This window comes from Lepidochelys kempii, chromosome 1 (genome assembly GCF_965140285.1).
Source record: "Lepidochelys kempii isolate rLepKem1 chromosome 1, rLepKem1.hap1, whole genome shotgun sequence".
NCBI lineage: Eukaryota > Metazoa > Chordata > Testudines > Cheloniidae > Lepidochelys > Lepidochelys kempii.
Genome location: NC_136380.1, coordinates 238,009,268 through 238,036,245, shown reverse-complemented (window position 1 = coordinate 238,036,245; position 26,978 = coordinate 238,009,268). Strand labels below are relative to the sequence as shown.

At 41.3% G+C, this 26,978-nt stretch overlaps 1 long non-coding RNA gene across 1 annotated transcript in view; it reads left to right on the top strand.

Moving 5' to 3' along the window:
* LOC140906228 (uncharacterized) overlaps positions 1-26,978 on the top strand; it is a 75,793-nt gene that overhangs the window by 9,081 nt on the left and 39,734 nt on the right. The window lies entirely within an intron of this gene.

Here is a 26,978-nt window from a genome sequence, read left to right as displayed (position 1 = left end):
TCTTGAACCCTGAGTCCCAGCTTGACCCAGGCAAGGACCCTCAACCCCCCTGGGGTCCTGTGACCCTAATTCAGCATGATTTTGGGTAGACAGAAAGGGGGTTAGGCTTGAGCCTGAGATTGAACCCTGGGCTTACATTGCAGTGTAGACAAACTCTGTGACTGCAGGTCAATCTAATTTACATGCTGAGGAGCCTGAAGAAGGCATAAGTCACTGTATCCCACCAGGGCCGGCTCCAGGCACCAGCGTTCCAAGCAGGTGCTTGGGGGCGGCACTGTGAAAGGGGCGGCAGTCCGTGTGCCGGCAGGGCGGTGTCTCGTCTTTCCGTGGCAGCCTCTTTCCTCAGGCTGCCACGACGGCAATTCAGCGGCAACTTCACTCTGCAGGCTGTGCTGCGGCGGCAATTTGGTGGCAGCTTCTGTCTTCAGACGTCCTGCTTGGGGCGGCAAAAATGGTATAGCCGGCCCTGTATCCCACATTCCATTATAACTTGCACATTCTCACACATTCTTCCACCTCTTCCGCCCATAAATTAAACCATTGTAGATTTCATCACACGTGGATAGAATGGCCGTGCTTTTAAGTAGATCTAGGGGAGTCTAGCTGAAGGTGAGATGCATCATCTCATGCATCCCTTCTGCGTTGTGCTCTGTTACTCCAATTTTCAAACTGCGGTGCCTACGTTAAAACATTCTGATAGGCACTCTCCAGAGAGGGAAAGTCTAAAGCTCCAGACCTGAACTTTCCTGAGCTTTGAGGATGGTTGTAATTTAAACAACTTTGGAATGTTTTCAGTATGAGTCTATTTCTTCTAAATATGTATCTGAGCACTCACATGTGAAACTGGGTAACAAATCTCAGATGTCCAGTTAGGCACTCAAGTTTGAAAATTGGGCTCACTGTCTTTCATCAGTAACAGCCGTGTTAGTCTGTATTCACAAAAAGAAAAGGAGGACTTGTGGCACCTTAGAGACTAACCAATTTATTTGAGCATAAGCTTTCGTGAGCTACAGCTCACTTCATCGGATGCATACTGTGGAAACTGCAGAAGACATTATATACCCAGAGACCATGAAACAATACCTCCTCCCACCCCACTCTCCTGCTGGTAATAGCTTATCTAAAGTGATCACTCTCCTTACAATGTGTATGACAATCAAGTTGGGCCATTTCCAGCACAAATCCAGGTTTTCTCACCCTCTGCCCCCCCCCCACACACACACACAAACTCACTCTCCTGCTGGTAATAGCCCATCCAAAGTGACCACTCTCTTTACAATGTGTATGATAATCAAGGTGGGCCATTTCCAGCACAAATCCAGGTTTTCTCACCCCCGCCCCCCTTTTTTCCAAAAACCACACACACAAACTCACTCTCCTGCTGGTAATAGCTTATCCAAAGTGACCACTCTCATAAACACCACCCTATACCGGAAACCTACTGACCGCTATTCCTACCTACATGCCTCCAGCTTTCACCCTGACTACACCACACGATCCATTGTCTACAGCCAAGCTCTGCGATACAACCGCATTTGCTCCAACCCCTCAGACAGAGACAAACACCTACAAGATCTCTATCAAGCATTCTTACAACTACAATACCCACCTGCGGAAGTGAAGAAACAGATTGATAGAGCCAGAAGAGTTCCCAGAAGTCACCTACTACAGGACAGGCCTAACAAAGAAAATAACAGAACGCCACTAGCCGTCACCTTCAGCCCCCAACTAAAACCCCTCCACCGCATTATTAAGGACCTACAACCTATCCTGAAGGATGACCCAACACTCTCACAAATCTTGGGAGACAGGCCAGTCCTTGCCTACAGACAGCCCCCCAACCTGAAGCAAATACTCACCAACAACCACATACTACACAACAGAACCACTAACCCAGGAACCTATCCTTGCAACAAAGCCCATTGCCAACTGTGCCCACGTATCTATTCAGGGGACACCATCACAGGGCCTAATAACATCAGCCACACTATCAGAGGCTTGTTCACCTGCACATCCACCAATGTGATACATGCCATCATGTGCCAGCAATGCCCCTCTGCCATGTACATTGGTCAAACTGGACAGTCTCTACATAAAAGAATAAATGGACACAAATCAGATGTCAAGAATTATAACATTCATAAACCAGTCGGAGAACACTTCAATCTCTCTGGTCATGCAATTACAGACATGAAGGTCGCTATCTTAAAACAAAAAATCTTCAAATCCAGACTCCAGCGAGAAACTGCTGAATTGGAATTCATTTGCAAATTGGATACTATTAATTTAGGCTTAAATAGAGACTGGGAGTGGCTACGTCATTATGCAAGGTAGCCTATTTCCCCTTGTTTTTTCCTCCCTCCCTCCCCCCTCCCGACGTTCTGGTTAAACTTGGATTTATGCTGGAAATGGCCCACCTTGATTATCATACACATTGTAAGGAGAGTGGTCAGTTTGGATGAGCTATTACCAGCAGGAGAGTGAGTTTGTGTGTGTATGGGGGTGGAGGGTGAGAAAACATGGATTTGTGCTGGAAATGGCCCACCTTGATTATCATACACATTGTAAAGAGAGTGGTCACTTTGGATGGGCTATTACCAGCAGGAGAGTGAGTTTGTGTGTGGAGGGGCGGAGGGTGAGAAAACCTGGATTTGTGCTGGAAATGGCCCAGCTTGGTTGTCATACACATTGTAAGGAGAGTGATCACTTTAGATAAGCTATTACCAGCAGGAGAGTGGGGTGGGAGGAGGTATTGTTTCATGGTCTCTGTGTATATAATGTCTTCTGCGGTTTCCACAGTATGCATCCGATGAAGTGAGCTGTAGCTCATGAAAGCTTATGCTCAAATAAATTGGTTAGTCTCTAAGGTGCCACAAGTACTCCTTTTCTTTTTGTCTTTCATCAGTGTCATGAATATCATCACATCATACTGCGAAAAAAAACAGTAGCAGGATTTGTCTCAATGGTGCACAATGGAATTTTTTGAAGGTAAAGATAGTACACCACTTGGGGTGGCTTTAGTAACTCATTTCCATTTTGTTCAGAGGCACTCTACACTGTGCATCAGTCAGGAGGAGAGAATTGACACCCTCCTTCTTCTTATACATATTCCCTGGCACACAATGTTAAACTTTGATGTAGGTTATGAGTTATTCATTGTTAGAGGTTAATCTGGGGTGAAATCCTGATTAACCAATCCTCACCCAGTAGCTTGGTGCAGGGTCCCTGAAGCCCAACTGGCACACAAGCCCCACCCTACACTCTGACTGGGAGAGCTCCAAGGCTTCTCTTTGGTCCACAGCCCCTATTCAAGCCAGAGGCAGAAACAGGAAGTTGTCTGTTCAACTGGGCTTCAGCCTGCCATGAACTGCTGGTCTGGTCTGGTTTTTACCTGTTTCTGCCTTCTGATCCTGACCTCCTGCTATCTTGACTCTTGGTTGCTGACTTTTGATCTTTGGTTTGTTTCTTTATTGTGATCTCCTGGTTTTCTAACCTGGCCTGATTCCTGGTAATTCACTTCCAGACCCTTGGCCTGCACCTGATGCTAACCCATAGGCAAAGCTGCCCTGGCAGGGGACCAAGATTTCACTCGTGGACTTTTGGAACATATTTCAAATAGATAAAGAGAGATTCAAAAGATTCTGGGTAGATGTTTTTAAAACTCCTAAGGCCTAGATTTATAAAGGTACTTAGGCATTGCTGTGCTCAGTGTTGCAATATTAACTGATTTAGGAGCCTGACCTCATTTTCAAAAGGGATTTAGGACTTTAGGAGTTTAAATCCCACCAACTGTCAGGTGGTTTTTGGCTCCTAAGTATCTAAAAAACCCATTGACAGGAATATAACTCCTACCAAGTGCCTAAATCCCTTTTGAAAATGAGGGTCAGGCTCCTAAATCAGTTAGGTATTGCAACAAAAGGCCTACGTACCTTTATAAATATAGGTCTAAGTGACTTAAGAGCACAAATTCCATTGAAAATCAATGGAACTTGTGTTCCTAAATAACTCTTGAGGTTTTGAAAATCCCGTCCTCTATTTCTACAGTCTTTCAAAACTTTTGGCATAGAAACAGGGTCAGACAGTTTCCAGCTCAATCCATTTTCTTTCTATTTGTGCTTTTATTTCCTCCTGTGTCACGAGAAGCACAGAGTTTAACTATACAGCTCTGAGATACAAAATAAATAAATAACCACAGGGAGCAATAATAATGGCAATAAGCCTATAGCTGTGATACTCTAGTATTTAACATTCTGGGTCAAACTCTGCCCTGACTTACACTCCATGCAATCCCGCTGAGGGCAGTAGGATTTAATGGGGTATAAATCAGGCAGAATGAGGCTATTTTAGTGCAGGTGAAACTGCTGATGTAACTGCCCCATCTTAAGAAGACTTTTGCAAAAAGACGTAGAGACAAAGATATTTAAAAATTAGCTTGGAATGTTTTAAAAATATATATTTTTCCCCTTGTGATGTGGGTATGGACTTGCTGTTTGAAAGGGTGGGGTTAAATGAACGGGTTCACTCTATCAGTAGCTGTCTAAAATGTCTTAAAAACAAGTGCTTGGGCTGTTTCCATTGACTAGCATGCTACCTGAATTAAAAAATGGTCTGTCTAGTATATCTCTAGATACCAGCTATTAGGAACATTTCTCCTCAGCATCCATGACTGACCAATTTTATAGCAACATAAGCAATTTAGCATTGACTATAACTATAGGCAATATGCCTTGAAAAGCTAGGGATAAAATATGTGTAAAGTGCAGTTTATGGGCCTGATTTTGCTGAGTGCCGCCTCCCCTGTGACAAGCAGCCTGCAATGCAATTGATTCTGAGGAGGGGCTCAGCACTAGACTGGTAGAAAAAAGTGCCAGTTCTTTTTTGTGGGAAATTTTTTATCTAAAAAAAGGGTTCTTCTAAATTTCGTACGCAACTTTTATTTTAATAAAATGCCAAAAGAGAAAACCTGAAACTTTCTGTGTTTTAAAAATATCTTTGGCAAAATAAGTAACTAAAAACAAAATGGTGGTTTTCAGTTAAAAAAAAGTCAGCTGAACTGAATATTTTACATGAAAATTTTTCAGTTTGATTGAAAGGCCATTTTTTGTCCACAAAAAAGAGAGAGAGAGAGAAATTTAAACCATATCTACTTGACTCCTTTAGGATTTATGTAATGGATCCATTTCCAGCCAACTGATAGAGTTATTAGATGAATCCCCAGTTCCCCTTTCCCCCATTACATGCACCCACAAACTGAGATTAAAAACCTATTGTTCCCCCCCAAAATAAGCTGCCCCTTAAATTGAGTGCCAGTAGAAGTAGTAGATCCCTTATCTTCTCCAAGAGCCAACACTATAGGGCAACCTCACATAAAGACCTGCATAGCTAATACATTGCATCCCTTCTTTTGTGGGCTTCCACATTTTCCCTCTCAATTGAAAGTCAGTCTTTTTTTTCCCCCTTAGCTCACCACTCCTGAAAATTCTACTGGAGATGGATCTGCAACTTGTGCTATGTCCCTTCAGCCTTGTACATCTTCACCAGTATTGAAGTTTCTGCCACTGGAATTTATAGTAGTTGACAATTTTGTTGATGATCCATGAGGCAGAAAAAAATCCCTCTGCTCATTCTTCCACAGCTGCACCAAGGATACCAGAAGAAGATAAATTATCATAGGGCCTGCTTCTCCATTGCACTTTGTGGAGTAGTTTACACCTCTGCAAAGAAGGTTTAAAATCTTACCCAGTGAAAATGATAGCATTTTGGTACCCGCTTTGCATTAATTAATTGACTTCACACCATGCAGGGCTGTGGAGATTCAGGCCCTTATTGTCAACAAAGTTATACAAATAGCTATGTCACAGACACTTGGCGATATGTTGAGTAAGAAGGGGCCTATTTTATAAGGACACTTTTTGACCAATAGAACACTGAATTAACTATTCAAAGAGAATGTTACATTTTGTTCAGAATGTCAAAAATATTGATTTTCAATATTGCAATGTACTCAGAATTCTACAGGAAGCATCTCCTAAGTGTGTGGGGGAGGGGACTTGGAAAAATGACTCCTTTTAGTGCAACACTATATTTTGGGAATTAAAAAGAAGAAAGCTGAAGCCAGCTGTCCTGTCTTATTGAAAAATGATGCATAATGTTAGAAGAGTCAGATTCCAATAGCTGCTATAGTGAGGCCTCCTACCTGAACAATTGTAGTCCAATATTAAAATGATTGCCCCATGGGCACATGGCCAAAAATTCATGGACAGGATGCGACCCTAGGTAGAAACTTTTGCTCTCCTGTTTGTAAAAACATTAGGACAATGGACCAGACTGACCAGGAAGGTTGTGGAAGCTCCTTCACTGGAGGTTTTCAAAAGGAGGATGGATAGCCATCTGTCTTGGATGGTTTAACCACAACAAATCTGGCATCTTGGCAAGGGGTTAGACAAGATGGTCCCTTCTAAGCCTATGATTCTGTGATTCCTTGGGACCTGCAGATTTCAGCCTGCAAGTCCTCCGTGCCCAGAGCTGCAGAGGGGGATTCTTGGGAAACACCTGGAATCTGCGGTGTAGCCTGCATGTAGTTTAGACTTCAACTCCTCTGAGTTACCCAGAACATTTCTAATGCATATGACCCCTGTCACCGGAAAGAATAATACGTGTTGTGTCCTTTGTGTTGGCAGTAGGTGGTCTGACTAAGTTCTGTAGCAGTGTGAGTGTGCATCTGTGTCTGGTGCTAAATAGGGGCCTGAATTTGGCCATGTATTTAGCACTTTATGAACATTTCAGTTTAACTGGGAAAAGGGCAGTTTGCACCTCCCTGTACCAAAAGAGCTGCACTGCAGGGGGCATTCATTTCTGGCAGAGGTCAGGCTGTCTTTGTATTACTCTCCTCCATAGAGATTCTGCCAGGGGTAAGCCTTGCTTGTAGAAGCTGCCTTTTATACAGTATAAATGCATCCATACTAGGGTGTTTGTACCACTTTAACTATTTTGGTTTCTAAACCCATATATTTATAGTGCTACAAAAACTGTGGAGACAAGTCCTAAAGATACGCTTCCCTTCCCAAGCCAACCCAACCCACCTTGGGGGCTGTACTGTTTTGCTTCAGGGTCCTAACAGAGTGGGAATTATGGTGCCTTCCAACACTGTAACTCCCCTCTGGGTGGATCTTCCACTACTGGGGGTCCACAGCCATGGTTAAGCCTGGTGCTAAATCAGTTCCAGTCAGTTTGTTCTCAAACAAAAGACATTGGCAATGATTAAGAAGTTGTGGCTGTCAGTAAAGATTTTCAAATCTTTGACATGTCCCTTCAAAGAACTTGCTCTGGCTGGGACCTGTTCTCACTGAAGAGCCTGACTCTCTCAACATGTCCTCCTGAAGGAATGTCTAATCCTGGGAGCCTCTACAAAGGATCTCAGCTCATTGGGATGCCCTTCTTATCCAAGATGTTGCCCTTTGAGCGAATATAACTCTCCCCCACTCAACTATGTGCTTCTTAAAGGTGAGCATTCACTCAAAGGCCAGCATCCTCAAGGAATTTTAACATCCATTCTCAAGGAAACTTAACCCAATCTGAAAAAAAATCTGCCTTGTGGGGGACATTATAAATGTTATCAAAGAGACAGCACCTTTTGTTTGAGAGTGTCAAGGCATGGTAAATTATTTATTAATTCCCCCACACACACACACACACACATAATCCATGGAGAGGTGGTTAAAATTGAGGCACACCGAGGTTATGGGTAAAATTTTTAAAAGTGTCTAAGTGATGTAGGAGCCTAAGTCCTATTCTCGACGGAGCCAGATTTTCAAATTATTTAGGTGCCCAAAAATACAGAGGGAGTTACACACCTAGGTGCTTTTGAAAATCCAACGAGAAGCTTATTTACATCTTTAGGCACCTAAATATCTTTTAAAATCTGTCCCTTAGTGCATCCTAGGTCAGCTAGACATTTTTTAAAATGTTGCCTTAAATGACTTGTGTTCTGGTATATCTACACAGCAAAAACATAGGCTGTACAGGACTAGCATAGACCCTGGATACATACTCGGCTTTCAAGCCCACACTGGTTTTACTGTTACTGTAATCCATGCGAGCTGGATTCAAGCTAGTTTGGGTAGGCTGGCGCTCGCCCATCCACAACACTTGCTGCGTAGGCATACTCTTGTCACAGGGTGTGTCAGTAGTTAGAACAAGAATAGAAGTTAGCCATTATGATTCTCAAATCCTTTTCATAACCACTTTTTATAACTATTTGCTTTGGTTAAAGGAATATTTGAGGTAATAGCCTGTAAGACTTATTCTTTTGTGCCTTTGAGGTCTAGGATGGACAAATCTTGCTCTCCTTACTCATGTATTTCATGTGAGTACATCACATAGGATTTGGTTTTGAATTTATTTGCAAATGTTCAGCTATGGGAAACAATTTCACACACACATTTTTCTGGCAAGTAGAAATGCCCAGTGGAAATTCTTACAAATATGGCATTCTTAGCTCATCAGTAAAGGGTTCTAATTCGCATTTTAATGAGATTATTGCCTTAATAGAAGATATAAAAGATAAACTCTTTGTTTGGTGATGGACTTATTTTTCCTAAGCAGTGAAAGCTGTTCCAAAAAGTGTCCCAGTCTCGGCATATCCAAAACCAAGGATTAGCTGCAGGTACTTAGAGTTTAGAAACTGCTGAAGGGACGAAAGACCAAGGTGTTGGCTCCAGGTTAGCTCTTATGATCAACTATTCTTTTTATCTTCCCATAAGTCCACCTCTGTCTTTTGTTGGAGGGGGGGGGGGAGTGGAAAGCGGGACCAAAAAAGGAGTTTGAATGTTTTATTTCAAATAGCAGGTAGAATTCCTTAGAAGATGAGCCTGTAGCAATCAGGAAATTCAGATTAAGTGAAGCAGACTTGGGGCGGGGGGAGGATAAAGGGGGAATGGATTTATTCATGTAAAATAGAGCATTAACAGTAAACTGAGAAGGTGGTCTGTTCTGTGTTTAGACCTATACAAATTCTGCCCCCTTTTCAACACATTTTTCCCTTTGTTTATCTCCTGAGAGATGCCCACATGTGTACAATACAAAGAAGCGAGTCATAAAAGCACAGGCCTGTCAGCCTCCCTGAGGACCAATTAATGGTGTTCCAAATCTTGTGGGCAGGCAGATAAAAAGGATACAGAGAGAGAAGGGGAGGTAGATGAATACTCAACTAGAGCTAGGCAGGTTTTTTTAGATGTTGGTAGGAACTTCTTTAGGTATTCTTATCTAACTTATTGGGATTTGGCTTTCTCTCGCTTGCTTCTATGGTCCCCTGGTCATAACAGAAACATAAGGAAAAGTAACACATCAAAATATCAATTAGGCTTTCATCCAAACCAATAACAGCATGATTCCAGTTTGGAGAGAGGAGAGAAAAAAGGCCATTTAGAATTTTCCTGTCCCTCCTTTCATATATTGGCAGTTTTATTGATAGGTTCTTGAGTTTATATTACTATTTGTATCTCCAAGCTGGATATTTCTCTGAATGCAATGGGCTTTGTAGTGCAACCTTTTACTCCAATCTCACCCCCCTATGAGTCCAAAGGCCTTTGAACAGCAACCGAGTGGTACTTTGAAATCAGGAGTTGAAAGTGTTTGACATGGAAAGGGGAGCATGAAAGTCTTGCTCTTTGAACCTTTTCTTTGCAAAATCCCACAGAAAGTACAGGCAGGACAATAATGGACAGACTGTGGGCTCTCTGGGTGAAGAGGGGATATGTGGTAATGAGGTTTTAAGTGTTTCAGCAGCCGTTCTATCCTTGCTGTTGCCAGTGAATTAAATCTGCCTCAAGATAGCACTGAAAATTTTAGATAGCTATAGATACTCCCCAATTTAATTAACTGCTTGCTAAACTTCTATAGAGGAAATTGTGCTGATGGAAATGAGAGAGAATGGTCAAAATTATCCTTAGGTTGCGACTTACCTGAAGTAGATCACTTGTATTTATTTGTTTTGTTTTCTAATTAAATGAAGCCAGATGTTCAGGTAAATACAGGTTATTGCATCAAAGATTGGATTCAGACTTTTCCAGGCTCACTTGCAAGCTCACTGTCTCTAAACTGTTAGGGTCAGAAGGGTGAATTAGTAAACCTGTCAGCCGCTAAGATTTGCTTCAGTTGTTTTACCTGAATGTGAGACCACTTAGAGGAGAGAGAGAGATTTTGATTCCCAGAAATAAAATGTCTAATTTAAGTGCTTATTTATATTTAAGAAAAGAGGATTTACCAGACTAGATTACCAATCCTTGAGATCCAGGATCTTGCCTTTAAGTCTTCAGAGAAAGGCAAGAAAAAAACAAACAAAAACCTGCCACAATCTTGTACCTGGGAAGAAAATTTCCTTCCCAAACTATATAGCAATCATTTTACACTCTCAAGCATGACATTTCATCACCATTATCTTAGCTTGGATGACTGTACAGATGTCGTTTGGTCATGAAATGTATCCAGCCCTTTTTAAAATCCAGCCACGAGTATCTGATTTGATGTCCTCCTGCAGCAGTTAGTTTCACAGGTTGGCTATATTTTGTGAGAGAGATTTCCTTTTATTAGTTATCATTTTAGCCTGGCAAAGACCTGTGATAAGAGAACTAAAAACACTGGTGGGATCAAAGTCATTAAAAGTGAAAGTGGAAATACGTTAACCAATGAAAACGCCAGATTGCTTTGAAAGGCTTATGAATCAAGAGAATCCAAGTGAATCATGCCATCTGATAAAATCAAATCAGGGTTTGCAGGCACCAGTGCTAAAAGTTGGAGAAGCACTGAACAACATGATAAATAAGAAACCTCTTAGTCCTGATACCAGCAGACGTATGGATGTGCCTGGGGCAAGTAGGCGTGAAAATATGTACATGTTAACACAACTATTTAATTTCATCATAAGGTCTGAGAAGATGCCTGGAGAAAGAACACATTAGTACCAACATTTAAGAGAAAATGAGACATACAAGACTGTAGTAACTATTGCAGTATTAAACTCATGAGACACATTATGAAGATCTGGGAGAAAATTATTGATAAGAGACTACAAAGAGAAGTTAAGGTCAGTGACAATCGGTCTGGATTCTTGCCAGGGAAATCAACAATGGATGCAATCTTCACATTAAAATTGCTTGTGGAAAAAATATAGAGAAAAGAGGAAAACCCTATGCATAGTATTCATTGATGTTGAGAAAGCTTATGACCATTTTCTGAGAAAAAGTCATTTGACAGAGTATGAGAATGAAACAGATATCTGAACGCTATATCAGACTCATCCAGGATGTGTATAAGAGTGCTGTTACCACCGTTAGAAGACTTTGTGGAGAAAATTAACAGTTTCTAGTAAGAGTCGAAGTACTAGGGGGCTTAGCACTACGCCCCTTTTCATTCACATTGGTCCTAGATGCACTCACAGAAAACATTCAGCGAGTGAGACCCGGTACATGCTTTTTGCAGATGACGTAGTGCTCGTGTGGAGGAGGGAAAAGGAAGAAGATTTAGCAGGATAGAGGTACATACTTGAAAGAAATGGCATGAAAATCAGTAGAAATAGATCAGAGTATATCATATGTAGATTCGACTATGTCTTGAAGAAAGACGACAAGTCTCTGAATCTGAGGGGCCAGCCACTACCAAAGATGCAGAAGTTCAGGTACCTAGGTTCAATAATATAGAATAATGGTGAACCCAACAATGAACTTATAAGCAGACCAGGAAAGTCATGGATTAAATGGAAAGAAGTGAGTGGAGTGATCTGCAACAGGAGAATGCCTATTAGTAAAAGTAAAATCTACAAGACGGTAATCAGGCTTGCACTTTCTTATGACTCTGAATGCTGGGCACTGAAGAAGAGATAGGAGCAGATCATGACAGTGGAAATTAAACTGTTAAGATGGATGCTTGGAGTTACAAAGATGAACCATGTTCAGAATACATGAATTAAGGGAAGTGTGACAGTGGTACCAATTGTAGAATAGCTGAAGGAATCCAGGCTTAGATGGTTTGGGCCCATGAAAGGAAGAATGGAAGAATATACAGGAAACAGAGTGTTACATTTATAAGTGGAGGGTAAGACAAGACCCAAAACTAGATGGATGGATGTTATACAAAAGGAAATGATTAGTTGCAGAGTTTCCGAGGAACTGATATGTTGGTGGCACTGGAATGGAGAAGAAGTCTTCAAAGAACCGACCTCTCATAGATGGGACTAAGTCTAGAAGAAGAAGAAAAAGTTATCAATTTAGCCACTGTAAGAGAGAGAGTTGAATGAAAACTCATCATCCACAAATTCCTGAACCCACTCTTGCTCTTATCTGTTCTCTAATCTATGTACATTCTTATGACATATGCTGCACCCCACACTCTGGGATGTTATAAATGTGAATCTGGAACGAGATCCAGATTTGGAAAATGCTCCCTACCTCTAAAACAGGTTAAATCAAAATCTTGCATCCAAGCACTCAGTGTCTGAAATCTGGATCCAGATCTGAATATTGCATCTGGAGCCCATTGAGAGTCTGATTTAGCTCTTCATTATTTTAAATACGTTAATCTAGTCTAGTGCAATAATCATCATCATCATACTTTTCATTGGGGGTACTTGTTTCAACCAGCACTATGTTCAAGTGCACTAGAGAACCGTTACTGTGCACCAACAGGGGCTCCACAGACCAATTAATGTGCAACACATTAGTGCACTTTCGAAATCACTCTCCCTCCCCCCATAGAGCCCATTACTCCACCATGTAGACAAGCCCTAAGACCCTGAACCTCCAATGAGCTTTGCACAGGCAGACTCCTATATCCACATAGACCCTCACTGACTTCATGGGAACACCACACGAGTGCACGGTCCACATGTGTGTAGCTTCTTGCAGGACTGGAGCCTAAGAGCCTGAGAGGCAGGTAAAAAAAAATATTATCTCCATTTGGAGCTGTCCTTTGAGAGCCCATGTACATGAGCAAGCCTAAGATAAGGATTAGAAAGGTAAAAGAGAATCTTGGCTTCCATTTAAAAAAAATGGTTCTAGCCCATTTCTTTGCAAAGTTAGCCTTAAAATGTTAAGTAATACAAACCTATGAAAACCAACCTCTAGAACTGAAAGGTTGATGCTGATTACAGATAAAAGCTGCCCATGGGTGGCTTTTGGGGACAGATCTCTCTATTAATTTAAAAGGACCCTATATCAGTTGTTGGCTATGAAAAAGCAGTGCTGTTCCGGTTGTACTTAGAGCACTAGAGGTTCCACGTTCTCCCTACGAGCCAACTGCATGCTGAGCAGCCAGTATGGTTTCTGGTCACAAGGAGGTGCACAGTTCAAAAGCAGGAGAAGCAGTGGTGCTCTTGTCTAATGGACTAGGACAAGAGACTGTTATGTTGTAATCCTAGTGCTGATAATAACTTCCTCTGTGGCCTTAGTCAAATCACTTAACATTTCGGCCTTAGATTCTCTAGCTGTTAACTGGGGCTAATAATGCTTACTTACCTCATAGGCGTGAGTATATTCATAAAGTAATTAGTGTTTGTAAAATTATCTATATATAACTTTCTCTCTCTCTGATATTAATATCTATCTATCTGTCTATATGACACACACACATACAAACCGACCATCCCACCTAAACACACAGCAGTTCTCTAGTGCCCAAACAAAGCTTATTTGATTAGATGACTATTCAGGAACTTTTTATTCCAAGGTTTTATAAGCCTGAAATATAATTTATATTCAGAATGTAGTGCTTTCTTTTTGTAAGGAGAACCAAAGTAACTACATATTACTGCATTTAAAGTGACAGAATTAAGCCTAATAACCCTAATTCCTCACACAATCACTTTTGACTTTGGAATGCTTCATTTTTCAGTGGTTTTCTCAAATGAGTTCATTCCTTGACATGTTTAAAATCTGAACACTTGAAAATGAAATGACCAGAAATATATCTGTGATAGTATTCTTTAAATCATGTATATTTGGCATTTAAATAATGAAGGATACATAATAACTTTCAATGAATTGCAATAATAGCAACAGTGTTTCATGCAGTATTTACCATCAAGATGAAGGACTGAGTAAAAAAGAACTAAGAAAATGTAATAAGACGTGAATTCTGCTTGTTGAACATATTCACATGAAGACTAGAGTATGAAGGAACATAGCTGTTTCTAATTACCTCATTGGATGTATGGAGATACACTTCTGTCTCTGATTCGTATAGTTTCCATCAAAAGATCTCAAAGCTCTTTACAAAAATTAATGAAATAATCAGAACATTGTTATTATCCCCATATTGCAGATGAACAAACTGAGACACACATAAGTTAATGTTGGGGCTGGTCAAAAATATTTTTTTCCATGGAAAAATTATATTTTTCGTGGAACTTTGAAAACTAGAAAAATTCACTGAAAATTTTCAATTTGGAAATGGTGCGGCAGTGCCTCTTGGGATTTGTAGTTTGGGTACTTCAAGCTCCCATTCTCCTTTATAGGCCAGACTCCCTGTAGGATTACATTTTCCATGATACACTATGATCTCACCTCCTGTATGGAGAAGATGCAGAGCATCATGACAGTCCCCAGCTATGGTGCATCATGGCAGATGTAATCTGGCTGGGGAGCTTGGCTCAGAGAGGACAATGGGGACATATGGCAACTGAACTGCAAGTCCCATAGAGCATCACAGTGGCATTTCCAAATAAAAATATTTTGGGTTTGGTTTAAATATTTCCATTTCTGGGCATTCTGTTTTTCAACAAAAAATTGAACTTTTCCACAGAAAACAGACATATTTTCCATGAAAATGTGTTTAGTCAAATTTTCAAACCAGACTTTGGGTGCATCATTTTCAGAGTGTCCAATTTAAGATATCTAAGATGTCTCAAAATGGACACCTAAAATTAGACTCAGTTTTTCACAGGCATTCTCTAATACCCAGATTTTTAAAGATATTTAGGAGTTGCTGCACTTAGCATCACAATACTTAGATGATCGAGGAGCCTAAATCTCATTTTCAAAAGTGCTTTAGGAGTCTAAATCCCATTGATTGTATATAGCTGTGACAGCCCCATATCCTCTATGGACTGACCAGTGGGTTCTACGTTTTCAGGGAATGAGGCAGGCCTGGCTCATCTTCAAATGCAAGGAGAGAGGTACTATAGGATCTGAGCTCTGCAATACTCAGACTGTGCAAGGACCCCCAAATTCTGCCCTCATCCATGCTCTTGGTTCTGCTGCTAAGGAACACCCTGCATCTGCTTGTATTGTGTACCTGAAAAGTGACTTGATAACGTAGTACAGTTATAAGTTGTGTGACAGGAATTGGTTGGTGATGAAGAACTTGCATGGGAGTGTCCTCCATAGGAAATTCTTTTTAAAATGTGCAACACTTGGCACAACATCCTAAAAGTTTGCACTTCATTTGATGATCTCCAGGGATCAATGTCATCTCCCTCACAGCTGCTTTAGCAGTTTCCAAGGGGAGGTGTACACTCCATCAGAGGCAGAGTAATCACCAAATCTCTCTTCATTTGAGTTGCAGACTTGTAACAAGGGGCTCCCAAGAGCCCCCTGCAGCACATCTTTGGACTAGTTTTAAATGTCCCAAGCAATGGGACTTCCACCCATTGGATGCTGTACATTCCACGTCCCTTTGGGGACTTGTTCTGCAGTCCTACAGATCTCACTGTCAGGAAGATTTTTCTTGGTATTAATTTAGCTTAAATTTTCTCTTGCTTGTCTATATCTAATTACTGCTAGTTAAACCCCTGTCTCCCACCCTATATCATTCCTCTCCATCCTTGACACAAGACTAAGGATACATATGGATTTTAGCATATATCCTCCTTTAATTACCTCCTAGTTGAACCATACATATTTAGCTCTTTTTATCTTTCCTCATATGTAAATTTCTCTAGTCCCCTGGCCATTTTTATTTCTCTTCTCTGAACTCCATCCAGTTTGTCAATAACTTTCTGCTAATTATATGCCCAGAACTAAATGCAAGTTTCCATGTGCTGTTGCACCAAAGCCGGATAGATTTTCAAAATAGGTCATCCTACCATCCTCACCAATCAGAGGCAGATTTTCAAAAGTTTTTTGGATGTTGAGATCTTTTGGAAATCTGGTCCTAAGTATCATAAAAAGAGGTGCTGGTTAAGGAGCAATTTTGAAAATATTTGTTTCAGTGTCTCAAGGGGCCAGGGGCTCCTTTGGAAATCTGGCTCCAGTTGTGGGGTCTGAGAACTTGGAAACTGTCCTAGATCTCTTTGGGAAACCTGTACCTGTGATGGGGTGAATAAACCCTATTCAGCAACAGCCACTAGGGAATTAATGGACAGAGTCGCTACCTCCCCAGCTGTGGTTAATTGGTTGACCAGCAACAGCTAGGTTAAGAGGTTGCAGCCCAGGCAGAAAGGGGTGGCTGCTAGAGAGGCTGAGGTCTATGCTGAGTTAGCAGCACTATCAGGAAGCTGCCAAGGAGCAGGACCTGAAGTTCCCTGAGAACTGAGGTGAGATTGCAGGGAGCTGAAACCACAGCCTAAGTGGGCTGGAGTCCAGTCTTCCTAGGGTTCTGCTACCATGCTGGGGAGGATTTGAGGAGAAGGAGAGTTGTGCTGAAAGGCATGTCTACGCTGCACAAACTCAATCTCAAATCTCAGAGCCTGGGTCAGCTGATGGTCATGCTATGGGGCTAAAAATAGCAGTGTAGACATTCCTGTTTGGGCTCTAAGACCCCCTCACCCTTGCTGGGATTCAGAGACCGGGCTCCGGCCGAAGCAGGAATGTCTACATTGCTATTTTTAGGCCCATGTTGGGGGCCCTGCAACCCCAACAGGTGACCCAGGTTCTGAGACTCACTATTGTGGGTCTTTTTTGGCTTGGTTTGTTGTTTGCAATGCAGACATACCCTTAGGAAACAAGCTGTTAAAGAGCCAGTGTGTTTTCAAGAGACCTGAGTACAGGTAAGAGAGTTAAGTTCTCTCTGTCTGATAAAGGAAAAATAACTTGTCCCTTTTCCACATTTTCCATTTCCAACTCAAGTAATTTCAAATCTGTAGGATCCATTAAACTGACTTCCTGTGTGTTACTTTGAATATAAACCCTCTAGCCTTCACAGAAGAGAGGTAAACTCATTTTTTGTGGGGCTGCTGTTCACCATTAAAGCAATACCAAAAGTACCCAGAAGGCCAAGCAAAAGAGAAATTTTATTTCTGACTCATGCACCACCTTACTGTGTATAGATGGTGAGTAATGTTATATTAACATGTTTTTGTGATTAAAATGCCATTTTTGTCAAAATCACAACATTTCAAAAACTATTGATTTTTAACAAATATTAATGTAGGAATAAAAATTCTAAATGGGGGGAATTTGGAAAACTTTTGTTTTGGGGAGTTCTGAAATTTTGTTCTGAATATTTTTTTACATTATTATGTCATATTACAAGATGATAAGTTGAAATACTTCTATTTCAAAAGTCAATAAGGGCAGCTGTTACTTAGTACTCATTGAGACACTTTATCTTTTTTGGTTCAGTGTTTCTGCTTTTTGCATTGTAATGAAACAGATTGACACTGTCATGTTATGAAATAATTTAAAAACTAATACAAAAATTAAAGAAAAAGCCATAAAATAAATTTTTGAAACAATTGGTTTTAGAAATTTCCCATTAACAGGAAATTTCCAAAATATTTGTTTTCACTCTGATATGGACCAAAACCAAATTCTGATGTCAAAATTTCCTGTGAACCAGAAATTCCAGGTGTTGGCCAACTCTAATACCCTGTTCTTCTGCAGTACAGACAGTGTAATTATTTTTATTTTCACAGGACCCGATCATGCAATTGTTCCATACAAAAAATGCACAGGAAAAGTGTGGCATTTCCCTTTCTAATAGCTAACCTGTACAGGGGAAAAGTGACTGATTCACATTTTACATTAAGGCCCCTTTTACACTGTGAATGCAAATTACATTTCCACCCACCTTAAGGTCCTTCTATTGCTATCACCTGTAGCTGGAGTTGGAGAAACCTGTGCTTTGGTGCTGAAGGCCCTGGGTTCAGCCCTTGTTGGTAACTTATGTGGGGTTTGTTCTGCAAAGCATTCCTATTGAACTCAGTTGCAGGATCAGGTTTGTCATAGAGTTAAATCTTGCACCTAGACTGTGTTGTGTGTAGCAGAACAGATGTTGGTAGAACAGAGCAAATAATTTAGCAATAATAATATTTTTTTATTCAACTTTTTCTGTTTATGAATGATCTATAGAACTGGTTTGTTTGTTTTTTTTTAATTGAGAAACCGCTTCTTTTTTTCTAAGTGATTTTTACACCTGTCAGGGTTCCCACCCCACTCTGAACTCCAGGGTGCAGATGTGGGGACCCGCATGAAAGACCCCCTAAGCTTATTTCTACCCCCTTAAGTTAAAACTTCCCCAAGGCACAAATTCTTAGCTCTTGGAGGGTACGCTGCCACCACCAAGTGATTTAACAAAGAATTAAGGAAAAGACCTTTTGGAGTTCCTATTCCCCCCAAGCCCTTATACCCCGTTTCCTGGGGAGGCTTGAGAATAATATCCTAACCAATTGGTTACAAAGTGATCACAGACCCAAACCCCTAGGTCTTAGGACAATAGAGAAATCAGTCAGGTTCTTTAAAAGAAGGATTTTATTTAAAAAAACAGGTCAAAATCACCTCTGTAAAATCAGGATGAAAAATAACTTTACAAGGTAACAAAAGATTCAAAAACACAACAGAACTTCCTTTAGGCATAGTTTCAAAGTTACAAAAAACAGGAATAAACCTCCCTCCAGCAAAGGAAAAATTCACAGGCAGAACAAAGGATAATCTAATACGCCTTGCCTGGCTTTTACTTACAATTTTTGTAATATGAGAGACTTTTAGGATGCTTTACAGGAGAAGGAGTTTTCTGACCTGATGCTTCTCTGCTTCCCAAGAGAACACACAAAACAAAGCCTTCTCCCATCCCCCCAGAGTTGAAAGTATCATCTTTCCCTATTGGTCCTTTTGGTCAGGTACCAACCAGGTTATTTGAGCTTCTTAACCCATTACAGGTAAGGAGGAATTCTAGGCTACCCTTAGCTGTATGGTTATGACCACACCAAAAAATAAAAAAGTTCTTTCAAAATCTATCTTTTGTATCTTAGAAATGTAGAGGTGGAAGAGACCTCAAGAGGTCATCCTGTCCAGCCCCTCCCATGCTTCTTAAGTATACCTAGACCAGGATTAAATATACCTAGACCATCCCTGACAAGCGTTTGTCTAACTTGTTCTTAAAATCTCCAATGAAGATGATTCCTCAGCCTCCTGTCCCAGTGTTTATTATTAGGAAGTTATTACCAAAATCTAACCTAAATTGCCCTTATTGCAAACTAAGATGTTAACGTCTTGTTCTACCCTGGGTGGCCATGGAGAACAATTGTGAACCATTATCTTTATAACAGCCTTTTATGTATTTGAAGACTGTTATCATGTCCCTCCTCAGCCTTCTCTTCTCTACATTATACATGCCCAATTCTTTCAACTTCTCATTGTAGGTCAGGTTTTCTACATCTCATGTCATTTTTTGGTGGCATTTTTCTCCTCCCTCGAATTTTATCCCTAACTTTCTTACAGTATAATGCTTTCTGTTCTTCCACACAAAAAGTGAAACTCAAATGTCTGGTTTTCAGAAACCAATTTTTTTTTACCAACAACCCCCCCCACACACACACACACTTTTTCAGTTTTCAATAATTAAAAACCCTTTAAAATGGTATGGTTTGAATCATCTCTGTTTGTTTGCTTTTAAAAGCTATTTGTCACATAATTTCTATGTACTATTTTTGGCCTCTGACTTGTAGCTCTTTGCAAGATTTCAGTGTTTAGATTTCAGTCTTTTTGGATAGGATGCAGAGGTCACACACGATATATTGTTTCCTCACTGGATGAGAACAGTACTTGAACCAGGTTTACAGTACATATACTCACATGTACCAGTTTGAATTTGCTATTCACAAGTATTCTGCAATATTAGTTTAGAATTTGCTGTTTCAACAAACATGGAAAGTAAACACTGCCAAAGTGTATTTGTTTAAAAATAGTTGCAGAAAACGTTCTGTAGCTTTTCCCTTTTCCCTTCACCTATTGTGGCTGGTGAGGGTCAGCAAACCCACAAATGCTGCTGGTCACAGCAGAATTACACAGGAGGAGTTGGACTGGAGGGACAATCAGTGGGTTGCAGCCTTCTGGTTCTTTGGGGCTTGATTATGCCTGCACATAAGTAATTTTGCAAGGCCAAGCTTTAGTGTAATCGTTTGCAAGGTCAGGTGCTCGAAAAGAAGAAGCATGCACCTCTGTTTGCCAAGCTTGCAAAGGCCTTATATTCAAGTCTGTAACATTTCTCTGTGTGTAACATTATAAATTCTGAATGTCCCATCTAATCAATTTGAAAACTTCAGAGAATGTTCCAGGCCTCAATGGCCAAAGCCCTATTAATTCTGGGGGAAATCAGAACACTGAAAGGGAGAAAATGAGAAATCCATGAAGCCCCTAGCAGGTCTTTAGCTCAGCCAGAGCCTCAAGCACCTCTGCAATTGTCTATAGATCAAACAACTGATATAAAAATACCACATTGCATCTCTGCTCATCCTTCCAAAACTTTAACATGGTGATATCCTGAATGAGTTAAATTCCAAACAAATAATAATGGTGGTGATGGAAAGAGGGAATGGGGGCATGCACACAGCCCCAATGCTGGAGGAGAGATGGTGGATCCTGGTGTGGAGTGGGGAGAGAATGGGGCGCACACAGAACCCTTAGCAAGGAGGAGACTTAAGGATCCCGGCAGAGGGGCATGCAGAGCTCTTGGCATGGGGAAAAGATGGGATTTGGGGGCACACAAAGCCTGTGCCATGGGAGTAGGGGGAATGGATGGCATGGGAGGGAAGTGAGAATGGTGGTGCACACAGAGCTGCTGATAGGGGAGAAGAAAAATGGTGACCTTGATATGGAGAGAATTGAGTGGAGTTGCAGGGAGTCCCTGAAATAGTTGAATGAGAAGATGGCACACAGGAAGTGGAGTGGGGGGACAGGGATGCAAGGAGTCCCTGATGTATGCAACAAACTGCAAAACATGCTATCCTGTAGTTAGTACATGGTAAGGATGATAGTCTATGTGCAAACTGGCTAGGCTTTATAGTGTTCAATCTACTTTCCCTTCATGCTGGGTTAGCATAAGAGTAAGTTCAATTCTCTTGAGCACCAAGTTGAAATTCTGCTTGTCTTCTTTCTGGGGACCAGGGGGGAGGGGAGAGCCTCACCCATGTATCTGCATAGCAGAGGGCAGAATCTGGACCATGCGCTTTTTGTTGTTGTTGTTTTAAGAATAAAATATTGGTTTATGATGTAGAAGTTCCTCATTATATACTCTGACAAACCATTTTGGCCCCCAGCAGAATTCCTTTAAATATTTCGCTTAATAATCTTGGTATTTCATTGTCTTGGGGTTTTCTGTTTGTCTTGTTTAGGGCTTTAAAAAAAACAAACAACAAATTGCATTTTTTTTTTTAAAGATCAGGTTAAATAATCTGTCTCCTCTTCCACTCTACCAGTAAATATTCACTAGGCTGTTATAAAAAAAAAAAAAAACTTTGATGTACCTAATAGAGCCATTCTGTTAAATCAGTTAAATACTGCATGTATTCATAATTTTTAAAAAGGGATATTGTTTACCCAGAAGACTGGAAAGTTTCTAAAAAGAGTTTCTCCAGTGCATCATGTAAATATGTATTTAGGACAAGTGCTCTGTGTTCAGTATTTAAATATATATATATATATATCCTTCTGAAAATCTCTTTGAAAAGTTATTGCACACGTCCACTGCAGCAGTGCAGTTTTAAATATTAATATCTCCGCTATTTCCATTTTCAAATGTTTCAGTTTGGTTAGAACTTACTGTGGCTGAGGGGCTCTACCAGTGCTTGAACTTCAGATAATACCTATGTTGAACTTCAGATAATAAGTGAGGCCTCAAAGGCTTGTGCACACTAGGGCTACTTGTGTGTAAAGTGACACGGGCTAAAATCTTTTCAGGATCAGGGCCTTAGTTTTATTATGTGAACCTAAACACTATACCCAAGGCTAGTAAAGAATCTTTCTTAGGGAAGAAGTGAAAGATGGCTATCTGCCTGTCTCTTCCAAGATTTGCACATCAAGGAGAGTCTCCATGTTTGGATTTCCTTCTCCACCCTGCATGGAAGGGGCTCATCTCTCTCCTCTCTACAGCACCAACCCACCTCCTCCAGATCCTGCAGAGACTGCTTCCAGCGTCCACAGCCCCTGGGGAGGGCAGGGGCTGATAATGATAAGCTAGAAGGGGCTTGCATTGTTCACCCCTTCTGCAACATTTAGATTTCTGAGGCTTTGTCTTTTCCACAGAGCTCCACCCAATGAGTTCATAGGCTGCTCTGTGTAGAGGGGAGGCCTTAGTAGAGCAGCTCCAGTGGAGTCAAACTGAAAGGGAGTGCGGAAGAAGAGGGAGCCAGGGGTAGAGGTGCTCTTGCATATATGGCTGTGGGCTCCCACAAATTTCTCAGGATCTGTGGAGACCTACCAGGTGTGGGTTTAGACATAAGCTGGCCAGGAAACTGAATTCCACTTCTACGAAAACAAATTCATCCTGAATTGAGACGAAAAGCCAAAATATCTACGTTTTTCTTGGAAGTTGAAATTCTATAATATTTAGTTTCAGAAACACTGAAATTTTCTAGCAGGGGGAATGTGTTGCTGTTTCTGAAACGAAATATGCTCCCTAGGATCATGGGAGCCCGCGTGGGTTCTCCAGCAAGCAGGCTGTTGAGGAGCCAGAGGTGAGCTCTCTGGCAGGAAACCAGGCAGGTGTCAGAATCTGCCTGGCTTCCATTGGAAGCTTCATCAAACTCATCACATTTCTGTGGAATGTCTCGAGTTTGATTTGTAATTTTCTAACAGAAAAATATTCCACCAGAAAATTTACAACCAACTCTAGTGTAGGCCTCGTGATCCTGTAAGAGAATAGGGAGAGCGTGATACCTTCCCTTCTAGAGTGGAAAGACTGGAACTCTGCTTTGTCCTTTCATAGACCATGAATGGTGGGGAGACTACTCCCCTGTACTGTGCATCCCTTAAAGGCCAGGCAGAGTCTTCTTAGGAGAATAATTCCCAACTTGCTTAGGTGAAATGAAGTCCTCTATAAGGAGATATATAGGCACTGGGACTGTGCTTTGGGTTTTGGTTTAGATTTTTATGATCTTGTTTGGTTGGTGATTCAAAATTGTTTGAGTGGTAACTATAGTCAATAATTACTAATACTAAGAGTTGGGGGTGGGGAGAATCAAGACTGATTCTCCCTTGTATTACACCCTGTGTAGTCATTCACACCTGTGTAAAATACAACCAAATCAAAATACTGTAGTAATGTTTTATGCTGACTCTGCACAGGTGTAATTGATGATGCAAAGTGTGAGGCGATGGAGAGTCAGGCTCATGGGGGAGGCATAGCTCAGTGGTTCAAGCATTGGCCTGCTAAACCCAGGGTTGTGAGTTCAATCCTCGAGGGGGCAAAAATTGGGGACTGGTCCTGCTTTGAGCAGGGGGTTGGACTAGATGACCTCCTGATGTCCCTTCCAACCCTGATATTCTATGATTCATTGTGCATAGAGATTTGTTTTCTCAAGGAATATCAATAGCTGACAAGAACAAATCAACTGCCTTTTAAAATGTCTAATTGCACTGTATTGGTGGAAGACACCTTTTAAAATATACTTTAGGTTTTATAGGGTGTTTGTTTGGGTGGTTTTAGGCTTTTTTTAAAAATTCTGGATTGCTTTGATTGATGGACACAGCAGGTGGAGGGTTCACCCTTTTCTCTTTGCCCCTGCAGGAGAACCATCTTTTTCTCTTTTCATTTGTTTTTGGTGGTGGTGGTTCTGACTAAAGATGATCTTCCACTAGAAAGTTTAGACAGAGATCTGAAGTCCTTCCAAGTTTAGGGCTTTGGAGATCCAAGCTTTTGATGTGTCCCATCTCTAATTTTGTCAGATATAAGCACATATGTAGAGTGGATTGAAACTGATTTTTTTTTTTTTACTCCAGCAAATACTTATGCAGCAGTGGTAGCCATTTTGTTATTGTAGCAAACGCTCAAGATGCAAAGAGACATCTATTTTTTTTCTTTCTTGCATCATTTTTGTACTCTTGAGAGCCCTCTGTGGTGTAGGTAGAGTTGGGTTGGAAAATTGTGTCTTCCTTTGAAATTTCCTTTGATGGAGATGTTCTGACCTGATGGAGGTATAGGTAAGATAAAAGTAACTGTACTGTACCTTCAAATGGAAAGGATCTCCATTCCTACTGCCACTTTCAGTATCCTAGAGTATCATATCATAAAATAGAAAATATTACTGAACTAGTCACTGTACTCTCTCTTCCCTCTCCCCTTCCCCAGTGACAAATCCTTGGTAATTATCACAGCCCTCCTGAGCTCACTGCAGCTATGCTGAATTTTTAGACCACTTGAGAACTAACACACACGTACGTGTACAACCCCTCACAGAGAGATTACATTTCATCATTAGTTCTATTTCTTGTTTTTCCTTAATCTGAAACAAAATATATCTAAAATGAAGAAAAAATATGTATTTTTATTCTTTGTGTATGGCAAAGTGTAACCCCCTTCAGTCCACTGATGTTCAGCATTTACTGAAATTTTCTCACTGAACTGCGGTGTTGACTTAAGGCCAAATCCGCCATTCACATGTAAAAAATCACCAAATGGAAGGTATAAGCAATAGAGAAGTGGCCATATCGTCCATGTGTTATTGGGTTTTTTTGGGGGGCAAGGGGGGAGCGGGGGTTGAGAGCAGTTAGTTGGAGTGTGGAAAAATTTAGTGGTAATACCCTAATGGTGGATCCATGGGACATTCAAAGTCCAGTTTTGTGGATCTTGGGCCATTGGTATGCAGTCTTGTTGTTCTCCCTGACCTTTCTTCCCAATAACAGTTCCAGCAAAATTGTGCAAGACTGCCATTCCAAGTTGTACATGTATACCCTATTCCTGTGCAGAATTCTGTGCCATTGGGCATGTGCATAATTAATATGCCACGCGCATAATTCTTTTCCCTGCAGAAAATCACTTCTGCTGGAAAGCTTGCTGCAGTTCTACTTTTTGCCACCAGCAGACACTGTGGTGCTAGAACAGAGCAGCTGCTCCCAGGGGGAGCTTCCCCAGCTGCCGATAGGCTGTTTGCCTGACAGTGCCGTGCCTATGGGGCCAGGTCAAGAGACAGGGGATGTGGGAGGACAGACAGCATGGGGCTAGGGGGTCACAGACTGGGGTTCCTAAGGGCTGTTAGGGAAGGACAGACGGGGGCAGGGACTGAATGGGAGTGGAGGAGCTGGGCCACATGAGGACGGGGGAGGGAGTGCAGGGCCACATGGGGGGATAGGGAGGGTGGCTGAGTGGGGGCATGGAGATATATGGGGACAGGGAGGGGGTGCAGGAACTCATGGGGATGGGGGCAGAGGGCTGGCTGAGGGGGTGCAGGGACATGGGGATGGCTGAATGGGATGCATGGACAGATAGGGATGGAGGAGTGGGTGTCTGAGTGGGGGTGGAGGGACACATGGGGATGGGAGGTTCAAGGACACATGGGGAGAGGGGCTGACTGTATTGGAGAGGCTAGGGGTCAGCCAGGTCTACATGGGGAAGTTTCCTAACAATCCCTCCCTGCTCCCCCCAAAAAACCTGCTCAATATTTCTCCCACCCACACCCAATAACCCTCCAAGTTCACTCCCAGGCTCCTTCCCTCGCTTTCAGCTCCTCCTTTACCCTGACTCCCCCAAGCCTTTGCACTACTTCTGTGGGGGGAGGAATACGGTTCTGTATTTTAGTTTAAATGAATTACTCAAAGTTCTATATTTATATGCATAGTAAGGAATCTATTTGACAAAAAACATTTCCTGAATCTTTTTCATTGTCTGTATTGTTACAGGCATATGTGCTGATTGGTATTTTGAAATAAATTACTGAAATAATTGAAACTGGTGTGATTATACTATGTTATTTTTGACAAATAAAATATGCAGAATTTTTAATTTTTTGCTGTAGAATTTTTAATTTTTTGGCACAGAATTCCCCCAGATATTACCCCCTGTAGTGTTTAGTGCCACAGACAGGAGGCTATTAATAATCTGAGAAATAGTAAATTCCATTGCATTAGGCTGCTATGAGAGGGGAAGACCTGTTCCCTGACTTCTCACCAACCTCCTTCTAGCTATACTAGCCCACTGGTGGAGTAGATCTCTGCTCACTGGCTAGGGAGTAGGAAGGCTGTTTCTCATTAGCTATATTTTTCCTGCAAATCACCCTGCTATACTCTACATTTTTGCTCTTCTCCCAATCCCCACTATCTCATGCAGTTGAAGGGAGAACTTGGACCTTGCCTTCCAAGAGACTGTCATTCCAGACTCCTTGTGCTGTCTGCTGCCTATTACGTATCTAAACTTTCATATTCAATATAAACATGTCCTGTAAGCATGAGGATGGTTCTCCTGCTTGACACCCTGGGTATTACATTATGTTTTTCTTAAAATTTGTAAAATTATTAGGGAAAATGTTTATCCTTAATGGTATTATTCCATTGAAATGAAGATAAATATTAACTTGATTTCCAGTGCATGACAAATATGGGTTTATGGGGGTGGGAAAAATTCAGAATCAAACTAATAATCCTGAACTCCTCCCAGGAACTGTGGCACCATCTATCTTCAGAAGAAGTAGGACTGAGTCTCTGAGTCTAGGATCTAATCCATATCTGAACTTTCCCAAACTTCAGGGGAAAGGGTATTGAATTCCTGAGTCCACTTCAGGTTGGGCCTCTCTAGGTGATGAATCCGTATGCATCTGATGAAGTGAGCTGTAGCTCACG